Source organism: Solanum dulcamara, chromosome 11 (assembly GCF_947179165.1).
Source record: "Solanum dulcamara chromosome 11, daSolDulc1.2, whole genome shotgun sequence".
In the NCBI taxonomy this organism is placed as follows: domain Eukaryota; kingdom Viridiplantae; phylum Streptophyta; class Magnoliopsida; order Solanales; family Solanaceae; genus Solanum; species Solanum dulcamara.
In genome coordinates, this window is record NC_077247.1 from 57162775 (window position 1) to 57182586 (window position 19812).

The following is a 19812-nucleotide window of genomic DNA, read 5'->3' on the forward strand; positions in this document are numbered from 1 at the left end:
CATACATCATAATACATGAATATCTTTAAACCCAAAAAATGATAAAAGTTAATGGCAAAAGAAGCATAGATCACCAACATAGCAATTGTTTGAATGCATGTCATTTGAGTCAACTATGACACATAAGCAAAAGAATAATGCCAAGTTTAATTAGATTAAAGCAACAACCCTTCATTTTGGACCAAATTGATGCTAGAACAGAAAAGTTTTCACCATAATAACCAATGCAAACAGTTGCTATAAAGGAATAAACTTACCTGAGTGGTCAACAAATCTACAGCAAAATGATGTTCAAATACATATCGATTAGGATTCTTAACAACTGCCTCTAATAGGGCCCTTTCTTTCTCTCTGCCTATCATATCAGCAGCAAAGACAATTTGGCGATGGGAGCGGCCCCATTCCCTGGCTAGATGCATATTGCCATCCTCCCCATAAGCACCCATAGCACCCAGTTCTCTAATTTTCTATGGTCCTTCAGTACACACAACCTGGAGAACGGAAATGCACTTTAAAAGAATGAAAATTTTAAAAGAGTAAAATAAAAGCACTATGTTGGAGCAATAAATCAGTCATCTTGTAAGTTTCATTTAGAACATTGGTTGCATAAGAAGCACAACTATATGGACCAAGTTTTTCTCAACTGAAAAGAAGATATCAGTTGTGATGTTCCACCAATCAAGCACAACATAATACTTCCTTTCACGTCAGTATATATTTAACGAGATAAACAAAGATAGCATAGAGCAAACTAATTGGTGACCCTTAAAAAAGTGGTGCTGATTTAGGGAGTGCTAATGAAACCTTTGTGTGTTCTCATTTTTTTAAAAAAAAACATAGTACTATGGTACAAACTAAATGAAATCTCACTATCAAACCGAAAGAGAACAGAGGTTTATTTCCAGTTTTATTCTTTTTCTTCCTTCTTGCATGTCACCTTCACACTCTCTTCTCCAAATGTTCCAGTACATAAGTAAACGATCTGAACCGTGAAGAATAGGGGTTTCACAGCTCTTCAACTTTCTTCAGTTTCAACTTTTAAGCAGTTACATCAGAAGTTAGGAATAGGCATAGAGCCTTTCTTGTAGTATTGCTTTCTGGCACTTCAGCTTCAAATTGAAAACAAGCCTAACAGCCCCCATTCCTCCTACGCTTTTCCACTTTTTGGGAGTTCTACATCCTGCAGCAAAAGCCGTCTAAACAGAAAGTTCCTTTGGCTTCAACCTGAAAGATAGATCGAGAACTTTCCTATTCATCCAAACAAGTAGTCTGGGGAAAAAATTGGAAAAGAAAAGGGCTTGTTTCCAAAGAGAAAAAGCTGAAAAACTGGCAACTGCTTTACGGAACTTAAGAGACTATAATATTCTGTGGACTTACACTAATAACAATTGAATGGAAGCAAGTTGAAGATAAAAGAACACATGCACTTGAAATGTTCACCGGGCTGTCTTTGAAATCAATGTAGTTCATAAAAATAGAATTTGGAACTTACATCCCTCTCATGCATCGCCAATTATCCACCAGCATCACACCTTTTTTGCAGAAAACTCCCCCAACAAAAAATTACGTATCATAAAAACTTTTGGTTTCAAGCTAAATACATTTCAAGAATAAACTACTAAAAGGAGGAATCTGTAAACTACAACATTGAAAAGAAGAATTAAAAAAGGGGATTGGGATTAATCAAAAAAAATCATTTTATGCTCCTCAATTCTCACTAACTCTCCCGCTCCGCCTATTTTAACGTCCTTAGAGGGAAGGGATGATGGACCAAAAGGAGAAATAGAAGGAATTATAAGTATTACCCTGGTTCATCTCTTCCCTTTTTAAGTACAGTATCCCCATTGCACATGTTAAGTACAGGTACTGGAAGCCTTGAGAAGCCCCGTCGAATTAGTACACTTATACTATTATTAGTTTATTATAAAAACACCAAGTGCATCCAGTATAATCACTCTCAAACTTATGCATGGTTAAATTAGTGTACCTTAAAAAGTAAATTGCTTGCTACTTATTGGAGAAGCTTCGTGTCAGAAACATAGAGAACTTGACCACCAATATATCTTTTTCCAAGATGAACCTTGCACCGTACCAGATAGCCAAAGCATAGCTGGAGTACATAATAGCAAAATGTGACCCAAGACCTAATCCACTTAACAGCCCTTCATTTGACCCTGAATGGTAATCTTTAATTAGGGACTCGTAATAGCTGGCCACAACTTGCTTCTCCCCTGTAAAAGATGCAGCCTGACGAGGAAACAAGATCAATCTCATCTACTGGTGGTTATTTTCTGAAAAGAAAGTGAAACAAAGATTGTTTTACTCCCAATATAAATTTCATCAGAGCATGGGCATCACAATAATTTAAACTTATGACATACCATTTTAAAGGAGCCTATTGTCTTGCTGCCTTGGCATAAGCATCTTGTCCACGGGGCACCATCCTAGATAGGATGAGGGACATCACTCCACCAAAGATGACAAGTAGAGGAATGATGGATAACATAACAACTGTGAGAAGCCAGCCTTTGGTAAATGCAATGACAAAGCCCGCAAGGCATGTTAATATCAGCGGTACAAATTTCCCTACCTGCCGCAGTTAAAGGAAATAATATCAAGTATAGAAAGAGCAATCATATCCTCACAAAGGATCTTTTATGTAGAAAGCAATTTACTATGTAGTGGTTTCACAAAGAAGGGCTTAGTAGAGTTGCTTTTTCAGCATGAGTACCTACTCCCCCATTGCGTCTTGTACAAGAACAGTGTCACCAGACATCCGCCCCACCACCTCTCCCATATTGGTTTCCTTGTCACAGAAAGCTAAATCTTGCTGCAAAATAGTATTATTCGAGAAGGCTGTCTTTCACCAAACAAGGGACCTCTGAACAACACACTCATATTAATTCAACTTCAATAATAATTCAAAATTGCCTATGCTTAGTAAAGGCGGAATGAGAACTTACAAAGAAATGCAGCTGCCCCACATCCCAAAGCTAAGTAGACAAATTCAAATGAAACCTATATGAAATTACACAGATAATTAGAAGATCTCATTTTCAGGAGGGTAACTCAATCAACAATAGATAAAATAAGGACTTAGAATATTTAAAAAATGTTCAAAGCATAACCCTGGAGACTACCCCAAGCACATCTTTGTTATTTTGATTTTTTCCTAAGGAGTCGGTCCATCCTCCAAAAAGAATTGTCATAATGGGCAGGGACAATCCATTGCCGATAGTTGCAATAGTTTCAATTATCATCAAAACTATATCAGTGGAATCAACAAAGGAGAAGAGCTTGTAACAGGTAACTGTCTCCGTTTCTTTGGTCTTGTCCGCATCCTGTTGTCCTGAATTGTTTTCAGCCAGAATTTGCCCTCCTGATTATGAGGAGGCTTCATTGAGTCTTGTATTTCCCTTCAAACCGTTCCCTTCAGTCATAATTCATTGTACCATCATAGTACAATGAATTTAGTTGTTTCTAAAATGGTTCTTAAATTTCAAACTTTACCTAATAGATTATGATTTTTCTAGCTAAGACATTTTCTCAAACACCTGGTGAACGTCAGATATCTTTAAACAGGAAAACCACACAAGAAGGTACTTCTTGGCGATACTAAAACATGGGAAATTAGTGAAAGTAAAAAGTGTTGGCAATATATAGAAACAGATTAGGAGGAGAAATTAAGCCACATAAACAATATATCAACTAACTAGAACCATTATGCAAGACCCACAAAGAAAGCATAAACACGGGACCAAGAAAAGAAGAAGAGGAAGAAGAAGAGAGGAACATACCCAGATTCAGTAATCAAGAATATGCAACAATGCAAGAAAGTTGAGAAATTAAACAGTGTGTTTGTCGAAAAAATTCTTGTTGTCAAGAATCATGGATATGCTAGAACCAACATGCAAGATTCCAGAGAAGAGAGGAACATGCCCAGATTCAGTTATTTACAATTGTCAAGAATCATGGATATAGAGACACCACATGCAAGATTCCAGACCACCATATACTTACATTGAGAAAACCCAGAAACACAGGACAACATTAATGAATAAAAACCCAGAAACACAGGACAATATTAATGAATATTTACTTACTTGGAGCAGGAAAATATCGACATGTTTTGAGACAGAGAAAGCGAAGAAGAAGAGCGGCAATAAATGGCATTGTATTGGAATGTTGGTATATAAATAGGGCCGGACTTGTAGCTTACCGTTTAAGCTAATTGCTTTTCAGAATTATGTCTTTTAATTTATTTTTTCATTTTATTTAATACAGAAAATATATTATATTTAAAAATTATACCTTAATTATAGAATAATATTTACAAATGTACGTAGCTAAATTGAAGAATTACTAATCGAAAAATCAAAAGTAAATTAATTAAAGACTAAATAATTTAACATTAATTAGATATTACAAAACTATAAATAGATAAATGTAGGCAACATAGAAATACAGAAAAAGGACCACAATGCAGAAAATTCAAAATAAATTAAGAAATTAGATGAACATAAGAGAAATATATTTTTTTTATCAGAATTATTTAGAATGGGTTATTTTATTTTCTACTATCTTTTTGCTCAAAATATTTTTACTATATTATTCTTTGAATATATTAAATTTAATGCTTTGAAAAATGTATTAGATATTAAATATTATTTAATAGCAAGGAAAAAATAGACATAAATGGATAACTTATCTATTTATTTTTTAAACTGAACAAATATTGTTGCATAATCTTCACGCACACTTTAAATCGCATGCGTGTGGCTAATCGCTTCCCAGATTAAAAAATACGTTTTTTTTGTAGAATTAAAAAACACTAAAATTATACCTTAATTGTAGAATAACTACAAAGGTACGTAGCTAAATTGAAGAATCACTAACAGAAATATCATAAGTGAACTAATTATAAATTAAATAATTTAATATGAATTAAATATTACAAAATTATAAATTGATAAATGTAGGCTGAGTATTTTTCCTGAATAGTCGTCCATGTTTAGGAAATTGTATGAGAATATCACTATTGTTTCTTTTAGGACTAAAATATCAATCAATTATTCATATTTTCCTCAAAATATACTTGATGCAATTAAAACATCTTTCTTTCTCCTAATAGGATGACATGTCATATTAAATTATTTTTTTAGGATGACATTTTTTTTTAAAAAAAAAAAAGTGATATTCCTAAGCAATTTTTCAAACAAGGGTGATTGTGGATGGAAATTACTCAATGTAGGCAACATAGAAATAAATATATGTAGAAGAAAAAGGAGTTCACCAAGCCACAATGCGAAAAGTCAGAAAATTTAAAACAACGAAAAAACAAATTAAAAAATCAAATGAACATAAGAGAAATATATGTTTTTTATCAAAATTTCCGGCGTGTAAATAAATGGCAATGTATTGAAATGGTGGTATATAAAGAGAGCCGATTGCATAATCTCTATGCAAGTATTGTTTAAACTACCATTTCCCGTTTATTGTCCTACCCAAAATTATGCAACCTCTATGCAAGTACTGTTTAAGCTACCATTTCCTGTTTATTGTCCTCTCATAAATTTTTATTTAATTTACTACCCTTTTCAAATTATGTCCTTTTCATATATAAGTAAACACAATTAATTTATTTTTTGTTCCTTCTAATATAGAAAATATATTATATTTAGATTATTTAAAAATTATACCCCAACTATAGAACAACATTTACAAATTTACGTAGCTAAATTGAAAGATCACTACCACAAATATCAAAAGTAAATTAATTAAAGATTAAATAATTTAACGTTAATTAGATAATACAAAACTATAAATCGATAAATATAGGCAACATAAATATGTAGAAGAAAAAGGAGCTTCACCAAGCCAAAATGCAGAAAGCCAGAAAATTTAAAACAACGAAAAAATAAATTAAGAAATCAGATAAACATAAGAGAAATATATGATTTTTAGCAGAATTATTTACTGACATTTCTGTACAAAATCTGGGATGTGACGATAAGCACAAAAGAAATAAATCTATGCAACGACATTTAGAAATGTATTCATTAATATGAGGATTCATTATAACTATTTACCCACAAACAAGTGCAATAAGAAAATATCAATTGGAGATATAACTTACCACAATCGAGAGCCCAAACCAGAGATAAAAGCAGAAAATTTTGCAAGAGAACCACAAATTAATGAATAAACTTTGAAAGAAATCCAGCCATAACAACTTGGATCAATGGGGACCAAAGTGCATAGAGAGAGCTCTAGTGGGGCAGACTCAAAGTAAGCAAATTGTAAAAATACATCAGTTGGAGAACATCTTTACAAATTTTTTTAATTTTTTTTTACGGGAAGGGACCCTACACGAGGCTCCCACCTCTCGTGCACAGTCAGGGGTGGAGCAGCACCCCAAGCCTTATCATACATAAAATATAAAGATACAAGGAGGGGGACATAACCTTACCTCCGAATTAAGGTGGTTCATAAGTCTGCAAACCTACTAAGGTCGGCTAACTTATCCCCGATACTAGAAAGTGCTTCCTAAATACTAGAAAAGCAGTAAACCTATGAGAGGACTCCTCTCGATACATTGCGACTAGGAAAAACCATAAATGAGGGAGACTCTCCCCTTCTATGTGAATACAAGAAAGATACCTACACTAGTCCTATTCAAATAAGCTACATTTTATACATAGCTAAATGAAGAAGATCAAGTATACGAAGCTACATCTTTCTCTTCCCAATTTTGTCATACCGATTTTGTCCAAGTTAGGAACATTACAACAACAACAACAACAACAACCCAGTGAAATCCCACATCGTGGGGTCTGGGAGGGTAGAGTGTACGCAGACCTGACTCCTACCAATGTAGGACGGCTGTTTCCGAAAGACCCTCGGCTCAATAAAAGTATAGAACAAGGTTAGACAAGAATATTAGAGTAAATAAGTAGATAATGAAAACGATCCAAACAATAGTATAATCAAAGCACAAAAAACAGTAGATATTATTATTGGATAATAACATAAATACCATAAATAACATACAACAGAGTACCAAAAATCATAGTGCGTTAATACGCCTACGAATAAGGGAGAATAAAACCACTATGAACTAGCCTTCTACCCTAATGTGTGTCCTCCACACCCTCCTATCTAGGGTCATGTCCTCGGTAAGTCGTAAATGCGCCATGTCCTGTCTGATCACCTCTCCCCAATATTTCTTCGGCCTACCCCTACCTCTTCTGAAACCATCCATGGCCAGCCTCTCACATCTCCGCACTGGTGCCTCTGGGACTCTCCTCTTCACATGTCCAAACCATCTCAGTCGCGTTTCCCGCATCTTGTCTTCCACCGAGGCCACTCCTACCTTTTCTCGAATAGCCTCATTTCTAATCCTGTCACTCCTGGTATGCCCACACATCCATCTCAACATTCTCATCTCGGCAACCTTCATCTTTTGCACGTGGGAGACCTTAACTGGCCAACACTCTGCCCCATATAACATAGCTGGTCTAACGACCACTTTGTAGAACTTGCCCTTAAGTTGTGGTGGCACCTTCTTGTCACATAACACACCGGAGGCAAGCCTCCATTTCATCCATCCTGCCCCAATACGGTGTGTGACATCCTCGTCGATCTCTCCGCTATCTTGCATGATAGAACCAAGGTACTTAAAACTACTTCTCTTTTGGATGGCTTGGTCCCCGAGCCCAAGTTAGGAACATTAGAGATAAAAAAAATGTTCAAGGAGGTTGTTTGATCCTTTTTAATCTTCTTCTCCTGAAGCTTGCCATTCCTATCTTGTCTAGCTTTATGTAGCCCTTGGTTTCTTGTGGAAGTTGTTGAAGGTTGTAGAAGTGTTGTGTATTATCAAGTGTATGGCTATACTTAGATAATGTATCAGCTGGAAAATTTGCTTCCCAAAATACATGTTTGCATTGGAAGAATTCTAGCAGTTGGACCAGTTGTTGGAGTTCATTAACGTAGTTTTGAATGTTCCAGGGTGGTTTGATGTCCAGATTCAGCCACTTGATCACAAGTTCAGAATCTACTTCCAATATTACTCTATTATAACCATGTTGAATGCACTAATTAATGCCAAAACTGGTTGCTTGCACTTCCGCTTGATTATTGGTTCCAACTCCCAAAGGAGAGGCAAAAACATATATCAGATTACCCTTATGATCTCTTACAATGCCTCCTGCTCCTATTTTTCCTGGGTTGCCTATGGCACTCCCATCAGTGTTAAGTTTAACTATGTTAGGGGGGGTTTGAGCCATTTAACCTGGATTACTTTTATGTCATGCTTACAGTTTTCTATCCAAATAATTAGATCCTTCCAAGCTGGTGGCCATGGGATATATGGAAAAGTTGTAATAATAAGCATGTATATTTCCTTGATTATGTTGAACTTCACTCTAGTAGTACTAGATTTCTTTCCTCCATATTTACTTGCACACCTGTTCTTCCAGACATTCCAGCAAATAAATATAGGAAGGGCTTGCAACATGAGTTTATGTACAGCATTGTTTGGTTTGTAGGTCCACCATCTCATCAAGATGCCTCTAATGGAGTTGTGGTCCTGCATGATTCCCCCCCCCCCCCCCAGTTGGAGAAATATGTCCAGATGTGTTTAGCAAAGCTTTCAGAGACAAAAATGTGATCTATGTTGTCAAAACCAGGCCTGTAGCAGCATGAGCACTCTACAGTTTCTCTCCCAAAAGAAATCAGTTTATCATTGGTTGGCAGTTTGTGTCTCAATGCTCTCCAAAGCAAGAATGAAGCCTTGAAAGGGATGTTAGTATGCCATGTCATCCTATCTGTCAATGTCTTGTTTTTTTTCTTTCTCACATTTTTCCAAGCTGATTTACAAGTGAAATTTCCATGTGATTGCAGCTTCCATTGAGCTTGATCTAATGTGTTTTGTTGGTACATGATTTTAGTATTGAGAATTGTGTGTATCATGTGTTGAGGGGCCTGTTGCCTGATTTTCTCTTCATTCCATTTTCCATTTGTCAAGAACATGGAGACAGTAGAGTTGTTGAATCTTGGAATATATTCATAGTGATTGGCTAGAGGGCCAATACCCAGCCAATCATCCCACCAGAAACTACAGTTCCCAGACATAAGGTCCACTTAATGTGAGGTTCTATGTCACCTTTGTTCTTCATCATGTTCTTCCATATGAGAGATTGGCCTGTGTGCCACCCTTGGTTATGCCACAAAATCAACCAAGAAAATTTGAACTCACAATTAGAAGTGTGACACCCTAAATTTCCACTTCCCTTCCACTGGATCATAAGAAACAAATTCTGCATCCTGCTTTACTGTTTTCTTAAGAAGCATATCTCTGTACTTATTGACCATTGGTCCATCTCTGTACTCCTTTCCAGTCTATTTGTTGATGCATCTGACATTAAGAAGAGTTATCTCAGTTGGCTTGTTGAGGGCTAGTCCAACTGGAGGTTTCTTGCTCTCATCCATATAGACTATCACCTCACGACAGTTGAAATTGACAGCAGAATCAAGATCAAGCTTCCGGACATCTGTTTCTCCCAAGAACTTGATGCTTCCATACCCATGTCTTCCTACCACAAAAGTCCTTCACATGGCAACAAAAACCAGCTTCTTCCTTCTCCTTTGATATCAACTCCTCCATAGGAAGAACTGTGTAGTAATTAACACGATGGAACTTCGGCATTATGCCATCAAAATCCTTATCATCTTCCCAATTAACAGGATGCATCTCTTCAGGCTCTAACTTGAGCTTACCACCAGCTTAGTCTCTGTCATGCATCCCTATATTTTAAACAAAAAGAGGAGTTATTACGCAATTAAATAACAAACTAGGTTAGTTTGGCTCATCATAATACTTGGAATTTGTAAAATAACAATTTTATCCTTGGATATACTCAAATAGATAACAGATGATAATTTTTCTAGTGTCCAAAGTATTGTAAAGAATCACCAATCCAGGAAGTTAGTTGGTTTTAATTTGAACTATTAGAGATTCCAGGCTTTGAGGTTAAGGAAATGGGATCTTGATGGAGCAGACATAAAGTGGTACTATATATTAAGTGATCCACTAAAACATTACATGTAAGTATGATAATTGACTTATGCATCTATTAGAATCCAGCTTAACCAATCAACGAAAGGAACGCTCATTAAAAAAGAAAGCTTACTGTCCACATATGAATCAACCCCAAATGGAAATTCCGTCCTTAGTACACCAGAAGTGTTTTCTTTATCCATGAAAAAGGGTACCTACATAAACAAATATTATACTCCTGTTAAATTTCAAGTGTTTACTTGGATTAGAGGAAAATATGGGCTTTGTCCTGTATTTTTTCACTTAAAGGATACCCGTACTTGCAATCTTTGCATATGATCTATGTTTATCTTATTTGACTTAAACTTTTGGTCCATCAAACAAAGCATGCCCACGAACTACTAAACATGTCTCACATAAAATTATAATACTAAATCCAGAGTTTACAAAACCAGAGCTCTTGAGCAAAGCAAATTTGATATAAAGATTAAACACTTAGGATATCCAAAAATATAAAGTAGGAATTAATAGTACTTAGTACTAATATTTGACAAAAGATCAACATGGATTTCAAATCAATGTAGAGCATATAGTAATGCACATTGACCGGTATATAGAGCCCGTTTGGATTGGCTTTAAGTTGGTCAAAACCAACTTAAAGTCTCTTTTCAGCTTTTCACGTGTTTGCCTAATGCTAACTTTAAGCCAGAAAGTTCTTAAAGTCAGTCAAAAATGAAAAGTTAGGATTCCTAACCTTTTTTTTTTCTAAGTGCTTAAAGTCATTTTCTTTTACAATGGAAATTACTTTTATATCCCTTATATTTTAACTAAATTCCCAAACTACCATTTTTATTCTTTTTACCCTAAAATTCACATAATTTTCCTCATTTAAGCACTTTTATCCAAACACTCAACTGCTTATTTATAAAAATAACTTTCAGCACTTTAAAGTTCTAAAAGCACTTCATACATAAAAGTTACTTTTTTTAAGCTCATTCAAACGGGCTCATAATCTTATATCATCTGCTCCAATACATGAGAAAATGGACAGTAAAGTAAACCTTTGCTTCCTGACATGGATACTGCTGCTTGGCCGAAGGAATAGGAATCAAATCTTGGGGTGCCAAAGTGTGAGTTGCTTGAAACACCAGATGAAGTAGGTTTTAGAGATCCAAATATGGAGGAGCCTGAGACATTGGCATCCCTGGACCACATCAGAGGTTCATCGGCCACGCTGTTAACGTCATATTTCTTTCCAAATGTTTGTAAAGTGGATGAGCCCGGAGATATGTTTTGTGTTTGACCAGATGTAGCATTCGTTGCTGCATTAGAGGCTAATGTTCCTGCAGTTAGGAAATCAGATTGAATTGATTTGCTAATAACTACTTACAGACAACTACAAGGCATCAATAACTGGCACAAGAAATCCCACTGAGATATTCCAGTTATTACTGACATTTATGGAGAAGATTACAGCTCAATATGCATAGCTACTTTCACAAGGAGCAGATTTAGCTTTTCAGCCAATTCCAAAGCCGCCTCCTGCTCTAGAAAAGTAAATATGATCTCCCCTTTCATGAAATTAGCAGTATTGAGTGTAACATCTACATATCTCAATCCTCACCTGGACCACAGGCGAGAAAGAAACCTGTACTTAATCCAATTGGCAGAGAAATCATGGGAATAACATATTCAAAGAGTGTCTGTAGATCATTCCCATGCAATAACTTAAGTGGTCTTTCTTCTTAGTGTATTTGGACAGAGCCAAAGAATTCGTTTAATCAACTTAATTTGTGTATTTGGACAGAGCCAACGAATTCGTTTAATCAACTTAATTACAGGAAGATATGCACATATAGAGGCAGCAATAACATATTTGAAGAAGCGGAATCTGAATCCACATAAGATGAATAAATACCGTGACAATAGGTCATCAAATTTATAATTAAGTTACTAGGACTTCGAAAGATTGAACCGAACTTTAAAACTTTTATTGTTAGAAGTCAGGATAGTTTTTTTCAGAGGGCAGTTTAATAAGAATACTACTAGTATTCCAGAGTAATACGAGTGCACACTATCTATCTGTCCACCTGGTCATTTATGTTAGTCTATGAACTTCTTCCGTTTAATTTGTTTGTCTTACTTTCCTTTTTAGTCCATTTAAAAAAGAATGCTTCTTTCCTGTTTTGACAATTCTATAATTCCAACTTTTACATGGCATGATTAAGACCAAAAGATTAAAGGACATTTTGGTATATTCTACGTATCTTTAGTTCAAGACCACAAGATTCAAAAGTATTCCTTACATTCTTAAACTCCGCAGCAAGTCAAAACCAAACAAACAAATGGAAAGGGAGAAAGTGTAATACCAAGAACTCTTCGCGATAATAAACATGAGAAATTGTTGAAAGTAAAAAGTGTTCTCAATATATAGAAACAGATCTTCGTGTTCTCAAGTATATATCATGGATATGGAGAAGGATAAATAAAACCACATAAACTATATCAACTAACTAGAACCAACGTATGACACCCACAAAGAAGCATAAACACATTACCAAAAAAGAAAGTCTGAGAGGAACATGCCCAGATTCAGTTATCAAGAATGCACAAAAGTGGAGAAATTAAAAAGTATCTTGTTAATATATGAGAACAGTTAAGGATACCTTTATCACCTAACTGGTAGTCCTCAAACCTCAACACGTCATGGCTTTTATCTTGATAAGTCTGCATTCCACAAATGGATTGAATGTTTGCACCACCGGGTCTTATATTATCTATCTCTGGAGATGCAATGTATGATGTTGTTCTACTTCCTTTCTGATTAATACCAAATGCAGACTTTCAAAAACCAGAGCTCTTGAGCAAAGGTGTTGTACTTTCGTTTCCTGGTTTGCAAATTTGATCTAAGATTAAACACTTAGGATATCCAAAAATATAAAATAAGAACAAATAATACTAGGTAGTAATATTATATTTAACAAAACAGTAACATGGATTTCAGATCAATTTAGAGCATATAGTTATGCACATTGAACAATATATAATCTTATATCATCTGCTCCAATACATGAGAAAATGGACAATAAAGAAAACCTTTGCTCCCTGACATGTATACTGCTGGTTGGCCAAAGGAATAGGAATCAAATCTTGGGGTGTCAAAGTGTGAGTTGCTTGGAACACCAAATGCAAGAGCTCTTGGATATCCAAGAATGGAGGAGTCTGAGACATTGACATCCTTGGACAACAACAGAGGCTCATTGGCTACACTATTAACGTCATATTTCCTTCCAAATGCTGGTAAAGTGGACAAGCCCGGAGATACGTTTTCTGTTTGACCAGATGTAGCATTCGTTGCTGCATTAAAGACATGTGGTCCTGCAGTTAGGAAAGCAGATTGAATTGTTTTGCTAATCACTAGTTATAGACTACCCACCATAAGAAATCAGTAGCTGGTTTCAGAAATAGTAAGCAATAACACTACCACCATAAGAAATCCCACTGAGACTGAGGTATTGCAGTTATTACTTTTAACATTTTTGGAGAAGAGTACAGCTCAATGTGCACAGCTATTTTCACAAGGAGATGCAATGTATGATGTTGTTCTACTTCCTCTGATTAATACCAAATGCGGACTTTACAAAATCAAAGCTCTTGAGCAAAGGTGTTGTACTTTCTTCTCCTGGTTTGCAAATTTGATCTAAAGATTAAACACTTACAATATCCAAAATTATTGAAAGATCTGCAAATTAAACAGTGGTTTTAGGGAAACAAAGTGTAGAAAAGACAACTTATCACGTCTCTTATCCATCAATTTGGATCGGTATACCTTCACTGTGTAAACATCAGGACCTGAGATGTATCCTGGGAGCTTGAATGAACCATCGCTTGCATTCGATTTATTAAGGGAACTCAGATGAATCCCCAACCCACTGGACAACAGCTGCAATGGGGAAGGAGAAGCACGTGTGCAAAGCAGGTCATCCTCACTGCATGCAAATGAATAAAATCTAAGAAACCAGACAGGAAATATCCCTAAGTTAGCTGGTGTAACTGAGACGGACCTTTAAATACCAACAATTTTGAAGGAGACACTGGGATGCACAAGGGCGATTCTTAGCAGAGGCACTTTTCAGAGAATGCACGACCCTCTTTGAGCTTCCAAGATTATATATGCAAAGCAAAAGATCAAACAGGACAGAGTACATATTTAGAAGTAAAGTACGTAAATCAATATTATTCATTTGTTTGAATTGTGAGAAAACAAAAAGTACTTGGAATGCATTTTCTTCCTTCGAACTGGTTGGTTGTAAAATACATCACAAACAATGAATGCAAAAAGAATAATCCCAACAAATTTCCTTATTAGCAAACAGCAGTCAACTCATGTGTCAGGTAGGTTATACAGAATTACCTATTGTACCAACATCTTGTCTACAATCATCAATTTCAAGGTACAAACATTTGCCGTCCTGTAAACAATGGCAAGAACAAAGACCAAGTTAGTAGTTTTATACCTAACCTAATGGATACTATCAACTGAATCTCAAAAGAACTTCACCTTCAAAACCTTACGATATTCATTTGGCCTCCAGTGAGTTTTAGTAACAATTTCCAACAAAGAAACGTCGAACATGCGCCATTTGTATTTTGGTTTCATGAGAATACTATTTATGTCATAATATACATTTATTTGTCCTATCCCAGCACTCGTGCACTCGAATCCTTACTTTTCAGTCTTAAATTTATGTGATGAACAATCCGATCTCTAAATCTGCATCCGAATCGAATATCGACATGAATGTGGGCATGGAATTTGAACAACATAAGTGGCTAGACATAAAAGTAGATGAATGTAGTCATTTCATACTGATTGAGCACATTTAATTGCAATTTAGAAGTTACATTTATTCATGCAAGTGCAAATTTACCTTCCCCTCCACGATTGCACTAGAATCTTTGTTCTAGTGCAATTCCTGTTAAATAACCCAGAGAAGAATATGAAAATCAACTACATAAAAGGTTCCTGACAAGATAAATTGATTCTTCAAAATCAAGCATGTTTACATTCTACACAGAGTTGCTGTCACGCCCCGAGAGGGTACCCTAGGCGTGGCCGGCACTCAGAAACCATCTCTGGCTTCCGAGAGAACCATTTGGTCTCATTACTCATTTGTTCATCAGCGGAAGACTTAATAATACTAATGTGGGATTGTCATAATCAAAGGAAAAATATATAATTCTTAGAAGAAGTAGTTTCTAAGGAGAACTACTCCGATTACATCATCAGACTCTGTCTATGAAGCCTCTAATACTCTTAGATGGTGCCAATGACATGTCCATGGCTACCTCAAAAGAAACATCACACTCAACAATAATAAAAGGATAAGGAGTTCCTTCGAATACAAGAAGGACTCACCAAATAGCTGAAAAGAAATGATCTTCAACGATGCGCCTGTTGAGGATCTCTAACACCTGTATCTGCATCATAAAACGATGCAGGTCGAATGACGTCAGTACGTGGAATGTACGAGTATGTAAAATGGCAGGAAGGTAAGGACAGATATCAAGAAACTCCTCTCAAGAAAACTCAGCTCAGAACTCAACATCATCTCAACATGAATATGTAATGCAAGTTTAAAATATAATAATAAAAATAATAGTAATAAGCAATGCTTACTCAGTTGGGAGTTTCTCTAACCGACAACCATCACTTATGAGCTAGCGATGATACAACGAAGCGATGTCGTTGCCACATCCATCCAATACCTTGCCAGGGTAAAGGACATCACCATCTTGGATCCATTCATCAAAGTCCTCTTTTTGGGACTTAAGAGGCATAGCCTCTATCCTACGCTGGCTACGTAGTTCTGGGGTTTGAGTCAATTAAACTCTTACCCAACTCGGTGCTCAATACTACTCCCAAAATATGTGCTCATATTAAACTCATCATCTAGTCTCATTGGACTTTAATTTAAATCATCAAACTCATCTCATTTCATGTTCATCAATCATTATACTTCCAAAAACATCATTTACATCTCATCAAAACATCTTGCTCAAAATATCATTTTCTCAAATTCATTCAAATTCAACTCTTTTACTCTTTCAAAACTCAATAAAATACATATATAGTATTAATTCATATAACTCTCTTTTTATCAATAAAAATAATAAAAAGCCAACATCTTTACTCAAAACATATGTAAAAATATTCATGAACATCAAATCAATTAGAATTCATGGGAAAGTAGCCATGAACAATAATTCCAATAATATGAGAGATAACAATAATAATAATATTAATGCATAAATATATCAAACTCAATAGAAGAAGAATTAATTCATCTAGAATTCAAGATTTGAATAAAACTCAACTATAACTCAATTATAATAAATTTAAATATTGGGCGCATGGACGAACTCAATCCAATGCTATGAAAGCCTTACATACCTTAAATCCGAAGGTTTACTCCGAATTTGAACACTCTTGGACCCCTAGCCTTTTCTTCTCGCCGGAGCGTTTTGTGTACTACCCGGAGTATAAGAATAACCGGAGTAGTATTTTTATACTACTAAAACTAAAACTATATTTGAGAAGAAGTATATAGAGAGAAGAAATGCTTAGGAAAGCTTGATGAATAAAATGAGGAAATAAGGTGGGTATTTATAGGTGGGAAAGAGGGACCTAACAATAAATAAAATAATTATAAAGAAAAATCTGAAAATTTAATGGAATATATTGATGTCATGGATGATGTTAAATGGAGGACAATTTATGTCATGCATGATGTCAAATGCATCTAGATGTTTCCATGGTAGGTAAGATGAGTTCTTTTTAACAGAATACTCATTTTCGAAGCTACGTTTGAATAAGATAAATTCCTTATTAGGATTTGGTTTCTTCATAAGAATTGTAGATATGGAAGTCTAGTTTCATATCGTTCAAGAATCAACCAATTTGGAGCAACCTACAGTGAGATATGAATTTTCTTCTATCAACACTCAATTTCGTCACAGCACTATATCTTGCAAAGATTAATTTATTTGACCTACTTATACTCCGAATTTGAAGTTATGTTCTTCATGAAAGTTGTAGGTAAGGATGTTGTGATTACCCAGAAATTTGAATCACCTAATTTGGACCAACCTATGAAAAGTTATGCCCAAAATACAGAGGCTGTATTATTTTTGTCGAGAATTGAAATACCGACATACAACATTTTAGGGGTTGTTACAGTTGCAGACCCACAAACGAAAATGAAACAAGAAAAACATGAAAAGGCCTATGCATCAACTGCGTGTATATATATGTACACACATATGTATAAAGTATTGAAGGGTTTTATCATCAACTGTTAAGCAACCCACTTTAGCATACAAATTGATAGTAAAAATGGATACCCAGTTTGAGTACAAAGGAGACGAAGAGGTTTAAGAAAGATGGATACCCAATTTGAGCTTGAAGAAGATTTGTGCAAAAAAGTGCAAGAAAATCATAACTAATATGGTGACACCTTGAAAAGATGAAGACAATTGAAAGAGTGGTATGAAATAAAGAAATCCAATAGGAGTTACTTGCGAATAAATATCCAACATGTTGTACAGATGCGGGAATAAAACTCCCACAAATTAGAGAAAAAACTGAAATAAAGAACATGAAACTAATAAAGCAACAAAAGTACTAGTAGTTGACGTGGAACCAAAAAAAGTTGAAGAAACGCGAGAAATTACTACAACAAAGAAATTAGTAATAGATATGCAATTGCAAAATCAAGGAGAAAGAGTGCGAAACAAATATTATTCTCAAGTGCTACACATTTTTTGTCCAATCTTGACAATGAAGCAAGTCTCAGCATTCAATCATATGTTTCAGTTGATTTAGCTATATTATAATTTGTCATCTATGAGAAGTTTTCTTCTTGAGGGTTCTACATTTTTGAGTGGTGTTGATGTTGATGTGGGCATGTGACTATAGATGTAGAGGACGGTCATGAAGATTTTACTTCAATTTCCGAATAATGTAAGTCGAAATGCAGAACTCACTCTACCAAAAGCGGAAAACATAGCTCGAGAGCTTTGCCACAACAAGAGCGTAATAAATTCACTATCTCCAAATTATTGCAGCTATTGTGAAACCTTAAAATATGTGGCAACATTTTTTTAATTTTAGATAGAATGGTGAATAAAACTTGGACATTAGGTTCAACCAAACAGAATCAAATAGGAGGATCTGAGAAGACAATTGCCTCCATATCATGCATGGTCTAGAGACATGATGCCTTACTGTCAAATCCCAAAATATCATATTGGACCCAAGAAAGAGGAAGAAATTTCTCTTGCTTATCCTTCAACTGGTGTACCATGACCATCTCATCGTTTTTCCCCAAAAAGTTTGATGGTCGAAAAAGGATCTAACTGCTTAAATTAATGCACCAACACAATTAACGCTTAAGTCATAGACATTTACAGATAGTTTCTTTTTTCATGTTCATTGAATTATTTTTACTCATAGTTTTAAGAGGATCAAGCTAAGTAAGTTAATGCATCAAATCAATTGACACATAAATCATCAATAGTTGCAGATAATGTGTTTGCTCATGACTAATTGATTGCATATATAACAAGAGCAAAAGATAATAGAACACAAATAAAGTGATCAATTAAAGAAGGAAAGAATGATATTTGGCATACCTTCAAAAATATATCTCGAGAAGAAATAAGGCCATCTATCAAAAATATATCTCGAAAAGAAATAAGAAATTCTTAAACCTGCAAAAAACACCACCTTCATGAGGAAATATAAATATATAGTCCACTTTCTAAAAATTAATCTTTCAGACAAACAAGTGTATAAATTATCAGGGATATTTAAATTTACGCAATTTTCTAACATACTACACTTAAATTTAGGGATTTCATTTTTATATCATTGTCTACTTATCAAATAAGAAGAATCTGGCTACATGAGGATCACTAGTATCTTCTTCGAAATATAACTTCAACGATATATCTACGCAGATCATTTCCTTTTACAAAATATCTAGTAGAGAAATCTCTCAACCCCCGTCAACATAACCAAAAAAAATATCAATGACTCATCCAAATGAAATGTAGCTTTTTGATAATCCTCTGTGATTGAGATCTCATGTCGGATTATCATTTCCCAAAAAAAACATGGATCCAACTATTTCAGAGACTTTGTTTATATGTAAAAGTATAAGAATAATGAAACTGCAATGACATTAAAAATTTAACTTAGGACTTCCAAAAAGTAAACGACACGGACAAGTAACCTATCGGATGAAAAGGTGAATTTTCAAGATGAAACTTAATCTTATGTTTTAGTTCTTTAGAGCTTCAACTTAAAATTCTACATGATACAAAATCTCAAGTAGGAAATAAGAAGCATAATAGCCACAATATGTAATTCCCGAGAAAAAACATCTAATTGGATCACGAACAAAAGATTTTCTGCGCTATTCAAGATTATCAAGTGAACAAACACATGCAATTTCTATTCATTAATTTGCCTTAGCTCAGAAAACAATAATTTATAACACTATACTCACATAAGTTGCAATAAATTCATCTTGGAATGGAAAATTACAACAGAACAAGACAAATGAAGAACTACCAAAGCTAATCATGAACCCGACCTTAATAATGCAGATGCAACTGAAGAGTTGTTGCCTGTCAAAGCATGAAGGGAAAACCATTCCAATAGACCTCATCCCTTCAAATTCCTGGAACAT

At 35.0% G+C, this 19812-nt stretch overlaps 1 long non-coding RNA gene and 1 pseudogene across 1 annotated transcript; both read right to left on the reverse strand.

Moving 5' to 3' along the window:
* Positions 1–392: 392 nt before the first annotated feature.
* On the reverse strand, positions 393–19780 carry LOC129871986 (uncharacterized). The gene is made up of 16 exons (XR_008762365.1): positions 19717–19780; positions 18752–18829; positions 14989–15033; positions 14619–14890; positions 14472–14529; positions 14122–14215; positions 13887–14046; positions 13494–13739; positions 13154–13414; positions 12724–12945; positions 2964–3018; positions 2732–2881; positions 2382–2590; positions 1988–2291; positions 938–1224; positions 393–491 (listed from the first exon to the last, which is right to left on the reverse strand). It is a non-coding gene; the product is annotated as an uncharacterized LOC129871986 (long non-coding RNA).
* LOC129871982 (nuclear pore complex protein NUP98A-like) lies at positions 9222–9798 on the reverse strand (annotated as a pseudogene).
* Positions 19781–19812: the final 32 nt, after the last annotated feature.